This window comes from Thermobia domestica, chromosome 12, assembly GCF_964235325.1.
Source record: "Thermobia domestica chromosome 12, izTheDome1.hap1.1, whole genome shotgun sequence".
Lineage (NCBI taxonomy): Eukaryota > Metazoa > Arthropoda > Insecta > Zygentoma > Lepismatidae > Thermobia > Thermobia domestica.
In genome coordinates this window covers 18,970,421-18,983,441 of record NC_137465.1, presented here as the reverse complement: position 1 = coordinate 18,983,441, position 13,021 = coordinate 18,970,421, and positions in this window count along the sequence as shown.

The window sequence follows — 13,021 nt, the reverse complement described above, 5'->3', positions numbered from 1 at the left end:
TTCCGTTTTCAATAGACCGATAAGAGAGAGATGGAATCAACCAACATTCCAACAAAAAATGATAAATTTATCAATTTTGTTTTCAATAGACGGATAAAGGGGAGATAAAACTTTCAATATTCTAACCAGAAGTGATAATTCAGGGGTGTTGTGGAAAAACTTGATAACCATCATTGAAATCTTGAATACAATTGATGTACTTTCCTCATCATAATTTAATAATTCTAATAATTACAGGGTGCGGCCCGTAAAGTGAACACATAAATTGAAATGTAATGTATTGAATATGATTAACTATAACACATAAATGAAATGTAATGTATTGAATATGACTACTCACCTTCACAGCAGGTGCTGAAAGTGTCCTCCGCCCACTTCAACACACATGTGAGCACGATTGAGGAGATTCATATATACCCTTGTCAGTTCTTGTGTTGTAATGCTATTGGTGACATCCTGGATCCTGGTCTTGAGTTCTTCAATTGTGTGTGGAATTGTTTCGTATACTCTTCCCTTTAACAGTCCTCGTAAGTAAAAGTCAGACGTGTACAAGTCTAGTGACCGAGGAGGCCACAAGCCTTTGCTGATTGTCCTCTCTGGTGTAAACATCTCATGCACAAGGGACAATGATGCAGCTGATGTGTGGCATGTTGCACCGTCCTGCTGAAAATAACATAACTGACGCTCCTCTTCGGTCAAGTGTGTATAAAACTCCTCCAGGATTTCCATATACACGTCACTGTTCACTGTCGTCTCAAAGAATATGGGCGCAATAACGCGTGTGGCGGAAATGGCACACCAAACACCAATCTTCTCATCATGCAAGGGTACCTGGTGGATTGCGTGTGGATTTTCTGTCGACCAATAACGGTTGTTTCGGGAATTTACGTACCCAGACAGGTGGAACCACGCCTCGTCACTCATGATGAGCATTAGTGGATCCAAGAAACTACTGGCAACATTGATCAACAGCCATGAACAGAAATGCACCCTCTTCTGCAGGTCAGGCTCCTTCAGTTCTTGCACAACACTTATCCGGTACGGTTTTAACTTCAGTCCCCTTAAAACACGTCTGCAACTTCTCTCACTCGCATGAACCTGTTGACTCAATCTCCTGGTTGACTTTCGAGGACTTCTTGTCATTATCTCCTCCACCTGCATCTTTAATTCAGGTGTGCAGACAGATGGTCGTCTGTTCCTGGGAGCATTTTGAACCGATCCTGTACACAGCCATTTTTCAATCAATTCCTGAATGGTGCCTCTTGCTGGCACAGAACGTCCTGGAAATTTCTCCCGAAACAAATTCTTTGTTTTCACAAAAGATCCAGTGAGAATGAACCCTTCAACAATGGCAACACGCTCGGGTATCGAATACGGCATTATCACACACTGACACTCACCCGGCTTAACACAACGAGGCCTTTTTCTCAACTGGTTTCGACAAGTTTCACTGGCTGCGGCTGCACGTGACTGCTGCAGGTCACGTAAGTCGACCCGTTCTCGACACGCCATCTCTTGGTAGGAAGGTAGATTATTTAAGTGTTGCCAGAAACACAATATACCAGAATATTACGACGGGCCGGTTTTACGTGCCGCACCCTGTATTTTCAATTTTGTCATTGAATGTTAATTAATAGAGGTCAGTTAAAAGGACAAACCCGACCAGCTGTCTGAACAAAACGATTTTGTACACTAATTTTTAATTTTAATCGCGTTTCCTCAATAATTTGGTTCTTGTGTGTTATCAACTTTTTCCACCACCACTTTCAATCATCAGTTCCTGTTTTAATAGGCGGATAAGCTATAGACGGAACATCTAACCAGAAGTGTTAAATTTGTCAGTTAAAGTTTAAATACACGGATAAGGGGAGATGGAATCTTAAATATGCTAACCAAAAATTTAAAAGACTCAATTTTGGTTTCAATAGGCGAATAAGGGGGATTGAACCTTAAATATTCTAACCAGAAGTGATATATTTATCAATTCCTATTTTAGTAGACAAATAAGGAGTGTATGGAATCCCCATTAGTCTAGCCAGAAGCAATAGATTGATCAGTTTCCGTTTTAATAGGCATATAAGAACAGAGATGATAAATATTTATTCTTGGTAAAACTATATCGAATAGTATTTCACGTCCCACGAATCTTCGAGTAATACTTTTAATCAGACATTTTGTTTTCAAGTTAGACCCTTTTTTATCGTTCTGGCAAAGTCTCGAAGGAAGGGCTGTACGATATCCAGATTTGACAGAAAATCGGTATCGATCAAATTTTGAAACTTGATCTATATATCGAAAGATCAAGAATATTAAAAAAATATTAAAATATTGATAGACATATTGGTCAGAAAATATTCGATTTCGAAATTTGAAACTATTGATCGATAAATTTACACACCAAAATATCACACAGTTCTACTCAGCGGCATAACCTCAGAATGTCACATTTGTACACATATATTAATCTATATTTTCTCCATGTTTCTCTATATATTTGCACTATTTTACTGGCTCTGTTCATCACCTAACTGTATTACAGTAAATTCTCTAGAACTTGTCATTGCGGAGAATATTCATACTTATATATGATTATTTTACTGAACTTACCTCTACTGTTATGTTTCCGCCAGGTTAATGTGTTCTTTGCACCATTAGCATTATTTAGAACAAGTTAAAAGCAATCTTATAATAGCAAGTTTTTCTTCCCATAATTATCATATTTATTAGAGTTCTGGCAACCCTTTTTGACAAAACTGCGAGATTGGGGATTTAGATGGGCTAAAAGATGAGATGAACAGCATACGCAATGCTTTCTTAAATGCAAAAGAGAAAGCGTCTTTCCTTTCCCCGTCTATTGTGTTATTCATTAAGAACGAATAAAAAATTAAGCTATTGAAAGCACGTGGAGACCAACTGGCATGCTAATGGCCGCGAGACGGCTGAAGCTTTCCGTATCTCATCAAGTGTTTCTATCGTCAAAGTGGGTCTCACGAAGCATGCGTAGCTTCGTTTTGAGTCTTAAGAAAAGAAGAAAAAAAAAGAAAAATATAATACGAAAGCAAAAAGAGAATTATGTGATAACCGTCTTTCTGTTTCTCTCTTTCATATTTTCGGAGATTTTTAGGAAAGGACTTTTTTTTAAAAAAAAAATACATAGAAAGAAACTTTATTCCTTTTCAGCCAGTTTCGTCTCCGACGTCCCTACAGTTGAATATTTATTTTATATGCGTACGACTTCATCTTCTTTTTATCTAAAGTTAGAAAATAGACGCCATAAACTTGCATTTGATATGTCTTCAGGAAGAAAATATATGAGGCGTGGAGACGGAAGTATAGATCAATTTCCTAAGTTTTAACTTTAGAAAGTCAAATTGTGAAATTTCCCATAAAGATAGATTTTTATTTTCACGATATGAATACTATTTACGCGTCTCAGGACATCTTAAACTGTTTATTCGATTTTAAGACTTCTTCAAAAATATATTAATTATTTACTATATTCTAGAGTAGATTTTCTGATATATATATATATATATATATATATATATATATATATATATATATATATATATATAGGGTGTTTTAAAATTTCATGAGTTTGATGAAATTTTAAAGAAAGTGAATGATGATTAAACAAGTGGTGGAATAAGAATGTAGGAACAAACGGAATCACCCCGAGAAAACCCGCGGACACAATGTTGTCCACCACAAACTAAATTGGCCGGGAATCGAACCAGGGACCCCTGACACAAGAGGTAAGCGCTCTACTACTGAATCACAGTGCCACCTTCATGAGTTAGATCTTTAATCTTTAGAATCACTCTCCAACACCGAGTTTATGAAAAGCAGAACCAGAGGCGGATCTAGAGAATAAAAACTGGGGGATCAGCCAGAACCCAAATTATCATAGCCATGAGTTTAGTATAAACTTCGAAAAAAATATATTAATACTTTAAATTATTTTTGTTACTGAAAACACTGGGGAGGCCTAGGTCCCCGCGCCTGGGCTAGATCCGCCACTGAATGCGAGCTCAAAATCTCAATCGGGTGCAGTTAGTGAATTCAAAGACTAACACATAACAGCAGTTCTCATAGCAGCAGTTCTCATAGCAGTTCTCATAGCACGTTCCCCACCGCACTATTTTAGCCTAAAAGAGCTTAATTACAGGATCACTAAATGCTCTAGAAACAATTCAAATACTTGTTTGAATATTATTTGTCCTGTTATTCGAATATTCGAATATCCGAAAATTCGGTTTTACTATTTGAATAATTGTTCGTTATCCGAATAATGGTTAGAATAATGCGAAAGAATGTATTAATCGAATATTCTAATAAAGAAAATTCAAAGAAATCCATTATTCAAATGTTCGAATAACGAATTTTCAAATAATCCATTATTCGAATAACGAAAATTCACAGAATTCCTTATTCGAATAATAAAAATTGAAAGAATCCATTATACGAATAAAGAAAATTCAACAAATCCATTATTCGAATATTGGAATAACAAAAATTCGAATCCATTATTCGAGTTAGGAACATTGAAAGAATCGATTATTTAAATATTCGAGTAACGAAAATTCAAAGAATCCATTATTCGAATAACGAAAATTCAAAGAATCTTTTATTCGAATAACGAAATTTTAAAAAATCTATTATTTGAGTAACGAAAATTTAAAGAATCTATTATTCGAATAACGAAAATTCAAAGAATCTATTATTTGAATAACTGAAATTCAAAGAATCCATTATTCAAAGAACGAGAATTCAAAGAATTTACTATTCAAACAACGAAAATTCAAAGAATCCGTTATTTGAATAACGAAAATTCAGAGAACCCATGAGTTGCAGTAACTTATTATTTAATGAGTTGCATTAAATAATAAGTTACATCTACGCCTTTATCTTTGTATTGAGACCAAAATCAATAGCTTTGACAACTTTTCGTTTCAATATTATGTAAATAGCTCTAGTTAGAAAGCCTACAATGGTATTACAAGATATAAAACCAAACTTAGTTCTATCATTTATAACATGAAGTTACCTGAACAAAGTTTAGTGTTCAAAATAAGAATAAAATATGTCATTCTTGTTCGAAAACAACCATTTTCGAATATAATTCACAGAGACAGCTATCAAGCAGAAGTATTTAATTTCCATCTTGGGTTTACATATGTAGAAAGTCTAAATTGACATATTTAATATATAATATTTGACCAGGTCACATTATTTTTCGCCACACAACTAGAGTAAGTCACAGTTTGAACTTTTAAAAACTTCAATTTATCAATTATGTAATGTGTCAATTTCTTAATATATACATAAATCTCATATGAAGAGACTTGTTTATTGAATATAGCATTTAGTTTAATAAAAAAAAAAAGAACATCGAGTTCGTTTTTTAAAAAAAATAATTTTTAATCAATACTAAACCGTTTTTTCCTTTTTTTTACATGTTTTGTTCGATTGTAAAACTACAAAAAGAAAATATTACATCAAAAGTACTGAATGCTCAACAGACATAAGAAAAATGCCACTTTTTTTGACGTGTTACACAATGAAATAGAAGAAATTGACAAATATGTTTACGTTCCAATGACATCAATGCTTCGTATCAATTTTTTGTTTTTGAAAAAAGAATGTTATTTTCATTTCGTTATGACCCTATTTCTTTAAGTTTTGTATACATTCTTTGAGTCAAGTTTTCAGTGTATATACAGATACATGCAAAGTTGACTTCAATATTTATAAGGATAAAAGGAATACGAAACACACATTTTATTAACTTCAATTCAGATGTAATAATCAAAGGGGTTTTTCAAGGTAAATAATATTCTTTTAAGAAAGTTATTTTACTTTCTTTTGTACACATAAATAACCTTACTTTATATGAAAAATAATACAACAGTTTTGTGTAATTTTAGTATGAAAAATTTAACCCACACACACGCATAAACGTAAACACAAATATAGAAGAAAGTATTCAAATCCATTATCTTTATTTGCTGTTCCGTCTTATATAGGTTATGAATACAGCTTAGTAATTGGTAAGAATGGCAATATAAATCTGAGAAGACTTTGGTACTAAAAGTTGAAAGAAACATTCCAAGGTTGAATTTTTTTTGAAGATTTATATAAAAATGTCAAAATCATGAATTGAGAAAAAGTTCTCTTATTTCGGCCCTCCTAGAAAAAATAAAATGAAATCTTTAAGTTTTACGTCCCACATATATGCCGGTTAGGCTAAAGGAGACGATGATGATAAGAAATGAGGAAAGTGGGACAAAACGGGAGAACCCCGATACAATCCATCCACACAATGTTTCTATACCACAAAGATCATTTGGCGCGAGCTGGGATCGAACCAATGACCCCATGAATCAGAGGTGAATGCTCTAACACTGAGCTACCGCGGTCGCCTCTGTCCTCCTACAATTACCGAACTTAATTAGTCTAAAAAGTTTAAAAAAGTACTATAAGAGTTCAAGTTTAAAAATTTCACTAATTATCATCTTCAAAATTTACATTTTACATTTTCAAAAATTACATTTTCAAAAATTACAGTTATAAGTTTCTTTATCCCCTCTGGCATATTAAACGTGCATCTAGTGTTGGCACTAAAGACACATACTCAACATTTGCACTCATGATTTTACTGAACAGGACAGTTATATTGAGCGTATGATTTAAAGATATGGTTTCATTTAGTATTTCTTCGTATTATGTAAGATGCTAAGTATTATTATAATGACATAGTGTATATGTTCTAGTTTGTGCCTTAAGCCAGAAAATTTTACTTGCTTTTTTTTATATACGCGATTTTTCGATCACCCTATATAACACAGATCAATTGTAATATTTGCATGCGAGAGATTAACAAATAATCCTAATAGTTCGTTGTTGATCAGGTGGCTTTCGAAATGGGGCACGCACCAAGAATGCATACACGCAAACAATATACAATAGAAACGTTTTTCCCTAACCCAACATGAAGTTCTAATCTTCACTCAGACTGGTTATCGTTAGCTATTATGCACACACACACACACTGCACCATTATATTCGATCAAACAAACCTCTCTATAAAGGTTTTCAAATATTGTAGGATTACTTAATCATTTCGTGGACAGAAGCTATTTACGAAAAGATGCTATTCAAGATACTGCAACGGAATTTGAATTCAACATAGACATTGAAAAAGACTGTTAAGAAAGCAACGCTGTATGAAAGAAAAAAAAACATTTCATGCTGCGGAGGAACACCGTGTGCCTGACAAACCTCAATATATCATTTTGAAGTAGAAATTAGCAGAAACAGTTAAGGAATTGTTCCACTAGACGTTTCCCCAGGACACGGAAGTCAAGATTTAACCTGATTTTAATTTGTTTTAATCTGCATAACTGAAAGTGTCAGAGATGGAAGCGGAAACTCTTCATTTTTTAACCATTCTTTACTAATGAATGTCTTTATTTTTTGTTCAGTTATTTTTTTTACAGATTACGTATGTCCTTTTTGTTTATAGAGTACTAGCAGAATACCCGTGCTTCCCATGGAGAAAATACGTCTAAGTTTGGACATAAAAGGTTGAATTTGGATGTAAACGGCATCCGAAGCGTCACTGATCGTCTCAGTAACTCCAAAAACTAGGATTCGATGCTAATATCGGTCATTTTCGATCATTTTTTATATATCTGCCCCAAAAGTTGAGGGACTGAATTTATATTTAAACGGCATTGGAAGTATTACTGTTTATTTCAGCGACCCCGAAAACTATAGATTCAGTACTAATATTTTTGATTAACTACAGTCATTTTTGATTATTATATATACAGAAGCCATGGTTTTCCGCTGTGATATATATAAAACTTTCTTTCTCCCTCCCCAAGTTGAGGGACTGAATTTGGATTTAAACCGCATCGGAAGTGTCATTGTTCATCTCAGTGACCACGAAAATTATGTATTCTACCCTATTATCGTTGATTTGCGATCGCTTTTAAAATATCTTCCCCTCCCCCGCCTGTAAGTTGCATCTTCAAAGTGAAATGATAAAAATCATTCCAAGCCCAAACCTAATCTATATTGAAAAATTTATCGAGATCTGTAGAATGGTTGAAGAGTTATTAAGCTTTATTTATTTTTATATATCTCCCTTTACGCCTCGCCTATGTTGTACCGGGAAAGTGAAATAATAAAAACGATCTCAGTCCCGAACCTTATCTATGTTGAAAATTTGATCGAGATCGATTGGGTGGTTCGAGATATAAAGTCACTAACATAGTCACTTTCAGTTTTATATAAATAGATTACTCTAGAACAATGTGCTACTTACTTTAGATACATACAGATTTTTTTTCAATCTTGTACAATTTTATCTTAAATACTGTTACTTCTATATATATCTCTCTTAAAAGTTTTTTACTCTTCGATTATGTTTTTGAAAGTACTTAAATTTTGCACGTTCACTCTATAAAATACATTCTTCTTTTAGTTCTTCCTCTTCAAAAAAGGTTTACTCCTACGTCCCTTTTTTAAAAAAAGAAAGTTCTTCATTTCTAGGCTTTTCTTTTTAAAGATTTTGCTATTATATATGTTCCAGATAAAATGTCCATCCCGTATATATATACGGGTTTCACAATTTATCTGGAACATCCGTGATAACGGAGAAACCAGGCGAGGGAGAAAAGGAAAACTTTGCATGAAGGAGGGGGACATCGTATTGCGTATTAAGCAACACCGCCCAGTGAAGAGTGTTGCCATCCCAGTATAAAGTTGTACTTTTCGAATGGCACTACATCAGATTATTATATATATTTCAAATCAACATATTAAACGAAAACTTAAAATACTACATTTAGTATTCAGTGCTGCAAACTAAGAGTGTTATAATATCACACACATCCAAAATTTGGAAGCTTCTATCACACACACAGCACAACGGAGATGGACAAGACAATGCATATCCGAAGTACCTTAGCGTTGGATACTATGGTAATGGTACGACTTGTTTTGAATGAATAACAACGAAGTTACAAGGGCTTGAAAATTTGACTTTTTTTTTTCGAAAAGCATTAGTTCGAAAAATACTCAGATGAGTATCATATCTAATAACTAGTGTGGTTTACAATGGATATGGAAATTATTTTTCCGTTTACAGCACTTTGATATCTACAACCATTCCGGAAATATGATAAACATTGCTGAAGTTTGCAACACTGCTTAAATCATGTAATTGCGAGGACTAGTTGTAATTACACCTACTAAAAGTAATTTCTACAATGGTATAAAAAGAAGGAAACCGATCCAGTAGTTGTAAGAATCTTTTCGTGTCACGAACAATTCACGAAGTATGTGGTATAAAAAAGTTTAAACGATATTTGTATAGAAGTATATGCATATGTTTTATCATGACTTATATACCTCTTAATGTTCATAAATATCCTTCATTGTGTTCGTACGATCACTTTATCAATTAATAATTTTATACCATGAATCACGAAACATTCAAACAGTTTCAGATCTAAAGCTTGGATGAACTAATGTTGCCCACGAAACGTGAAATTTATCGTCTCGTTTCGATAAATGAAACGAGACTTGTCATGTTTCTTGTCTTGTGTAAGGAGAACACTGCTCACGGGATAGATTGCCAATAAGGACATTGACTTTTGACTTAATAAAACTATTGCGAAAATGACTTAGATACAATTAGATGATAATCTAGAAACTTTGGAGTACAAGAATGGAGATCGAAACACTTATCACACATCACGCAAAACTAAACACCTTCTGTCTGGCCATAGTTAGCAGCTGGTGGTTATAGCTCAAGTATGTAGTATTAATTGTCATTTAAATTGTATTTAAACCGCACACACATGGAAATTAAAGGTTCACAAAAATTTTCGTTGGCAGTGGTCCACGCTTTGGGGAGAGGCTCCAATACTAAAAGCCACTACGTTTATTTAGTATTGAGCAGGTATTCTTCTGCACCCGAAAATATGATAAGTAATTGTAAAATACTTTCAACTATAGTTTCAGAAAAAATGATAGAATTAGATTGTTTTTATACGAGAAAGACTACAAATGAAATTTAAAATCAAATTTTCATGCCACATCAATCATTTCCTTGTTAACTTCCTCGGACCTAGCAATTTGTTTGGTAGAATTTTTTATGTTCCAATATTATAATTACCTTCAGTTGTATACCCTATTAGCCAATTTTCAGTTATCCTTTTTCATATCTTTGTCAGTTGTCCGCTAGTGCATGTCGCCTATAGGCAACATGGGGTCTCAGTGTATACATCATGTATAATACACATATCGCCTATTGGCGACACGGGAGCCGAGGAGGATAAATAAATATAGTTTTTTTTTCGGGAAAGTGTACAAATGTATGTTGAGTTAGAATTTTTTTGGGGGAGTGGGTCGGACTGGTAGTCTCCCGTGGATGCGCTCCTGGTTCACAGTCTCTCGAAATTTTAAAGCTTAGATTAATTTAGAATTTAAATTTATTTTTCGCTTCAGTTTCGAAAGATGGTTATGTTTGTCTTTTCAGCACTAACAGTTTGTTATCATAACATTTTTATAATCTTAGTTATTGGAAGGGGTTTTGTACTAACTTTGGAGAAATAGTGAGTTAAGTAATACCACAAATATCTAGATTTATAATATTAATATTCTAACAGACAAAATAGTGGAGAGACTGAGTAATATTAGAATATATTTTATTGGTTGAGGTGAAGAGTTTATCAGAGAACTAAGTGAGTTGAATATTTATATACATAGTTACTAACTTACTTATTTTATAATGGTATATTAGCTCACAGAAGAGCGAAAACAACAGTAAACAGTTATTAAAAGTTAAGTGTATCCTAATAACAATTGGTTATTAGTTATATGCAGATGAGTCGGGCACGGTGGTCCAGTGGTAGTCCCTGGTTCGATTACAAGCCAAGTACGTTTGTGGTGGACAACATCGTGTCCGTGGGTTTTCTCGGGGTACTACCGTTTCCTCCTATTTTATCATTCCACCAAATCTTCCATCATCACACATTTGCCATAACCATTCATCTCCCTTAGCCTAAAAAGGATAATCGTGGGAGATTAAACTGAAAGATTTTATTTCATTTTTACAAATAATAATTATAAGAGGTTTTATTTTAATCGTATTTAATTTCCTTTATTTTTCACTATTTATTTTTTTTTATTAACAATTAGCATTTCGCGTGCTCATTATATGAAAAAAAAATAGTTTAGAAAAATCATAATAACTGAATGGTATGCAACCAAAATTACATATATGACCATTTGGGTTGCATACTACCAAGGGGCAATCCATCAATTACAATCCCCTATGAGAATACACATGTGGCATAAAATCGGATCAACTGTATGGATCAATACTATTAACGACCTCGGTTTCCAACTTTAACTAGTTACATCTTGGCCAACTTTGATGGCGATCCTGTACGTAGTTCTTAAGAATTTTTGTCTTCTCGATGGACCAACACATGAACAGACAGGGTAAATATATAAATGAATTTTTGGCTGATAAACCAAAGTTTTTAAAAATCAATCAGAATCATCATCATACGTATTCTATCATTATTCGCAGGTCACTTGTCCCAATTGAGAAGCTTCCATACTCCATGGTCTTCTGCTAACCTCTTCGTCTTAACGTACGATTTTTCTGTTTTGATATCGTCCATCAAGTGTAGCCTCCTTCGTCCCCTTCCTCTCTTTCCTGCCACCATACCCGGAATGGAAATTCCGAAATGGACAAAATTAATCCGATCTTGACCAATACCTAGTTAAGCTTAATTTCCATGTGAAATATTCCGGTATAGACCTTTTGATTCTAGAAGTATTAGTTATGAAAGTGACTTGTAAATTTTTTAAGAAAAATAGAAGAAAAATACATTACACGATTATGACTTAGCATTATGAAAGACCTTGATGAGGGTAACCATTATATGAAATTGGTTGGTCTATATATTTTTTTAAAATTTTGTGTGAGAAATCATTATCCAAAATTGGGTCACATTTTTTTCCGAACATCCTATACGCATTCAGACAAATTCACAAAATTATCCATCTTCGAAACATTTTTCTAAATGGATCTTCAACTGTATGAAAAAATTGTCTTCTGTAGCTGTTTAAATTTTCATTTAAAAATATATGTATACAGTAAAACAATAGAAGTAATACTTTTTTATTTACAGTAAATATATTTTGTTTTGTTATTATATAATATGAAAGCTGTTGTTTTAAATCCGGTGAACCGGAATGTCCAAATATTGAGTTTTTATTGTTGTTTATATTTGTACAGCGTTCCATTAACTATTCAGTTGCAAAGTTGAGGAATTATTTAGTTTATAAATTTAGCAGATTGGAAACAGGAAGCATAACATTTGTTGTTTTGGTTTACTCTTGTGCGTAGTTTAACCATCTGTTAATGTAACACTCTTGTTTTGAAGTTCTACATATTTACTCTCTACTGAGCTTTACACACGGGTTCATATTTATTATTATTTTCAACAAAGGTCAGCAATTGTATGCATTATTTAGGAAGAATTAACCAGAAGTTATATTCTGCTAAAATTACACACAGTTTGGGTACACAGTTAGAATAGATAATTGTGTGGAATTCACATGAGAATGTACACGTTGAAATTGTTTTCGTAGAATGTTATTTATGTGTGACTTTGATCTGTAAATTTGTGTTTAGTTTACAATGTATGAATGATGATCTATTTGCAGTGTGAATACACTAGTATATTGCAAAGGAAATTATAATTTTTAACTAATTTCATATATCATTTTCCTCCAGACGCTCGATTCAGAAAAACATTCTTATTATGAAAGACACCCTATGACTCGCAAATAAGTTGTACCTAGATATTGGCTTACATACGCAAGGATCAATGTTCAAAGATGACATATACAGAAATGGCGTGAGTCAATGTAAACTTGATCCATTACCCACTGACCTACTACCCCCGTGACCTACTGTGAGCATATGATC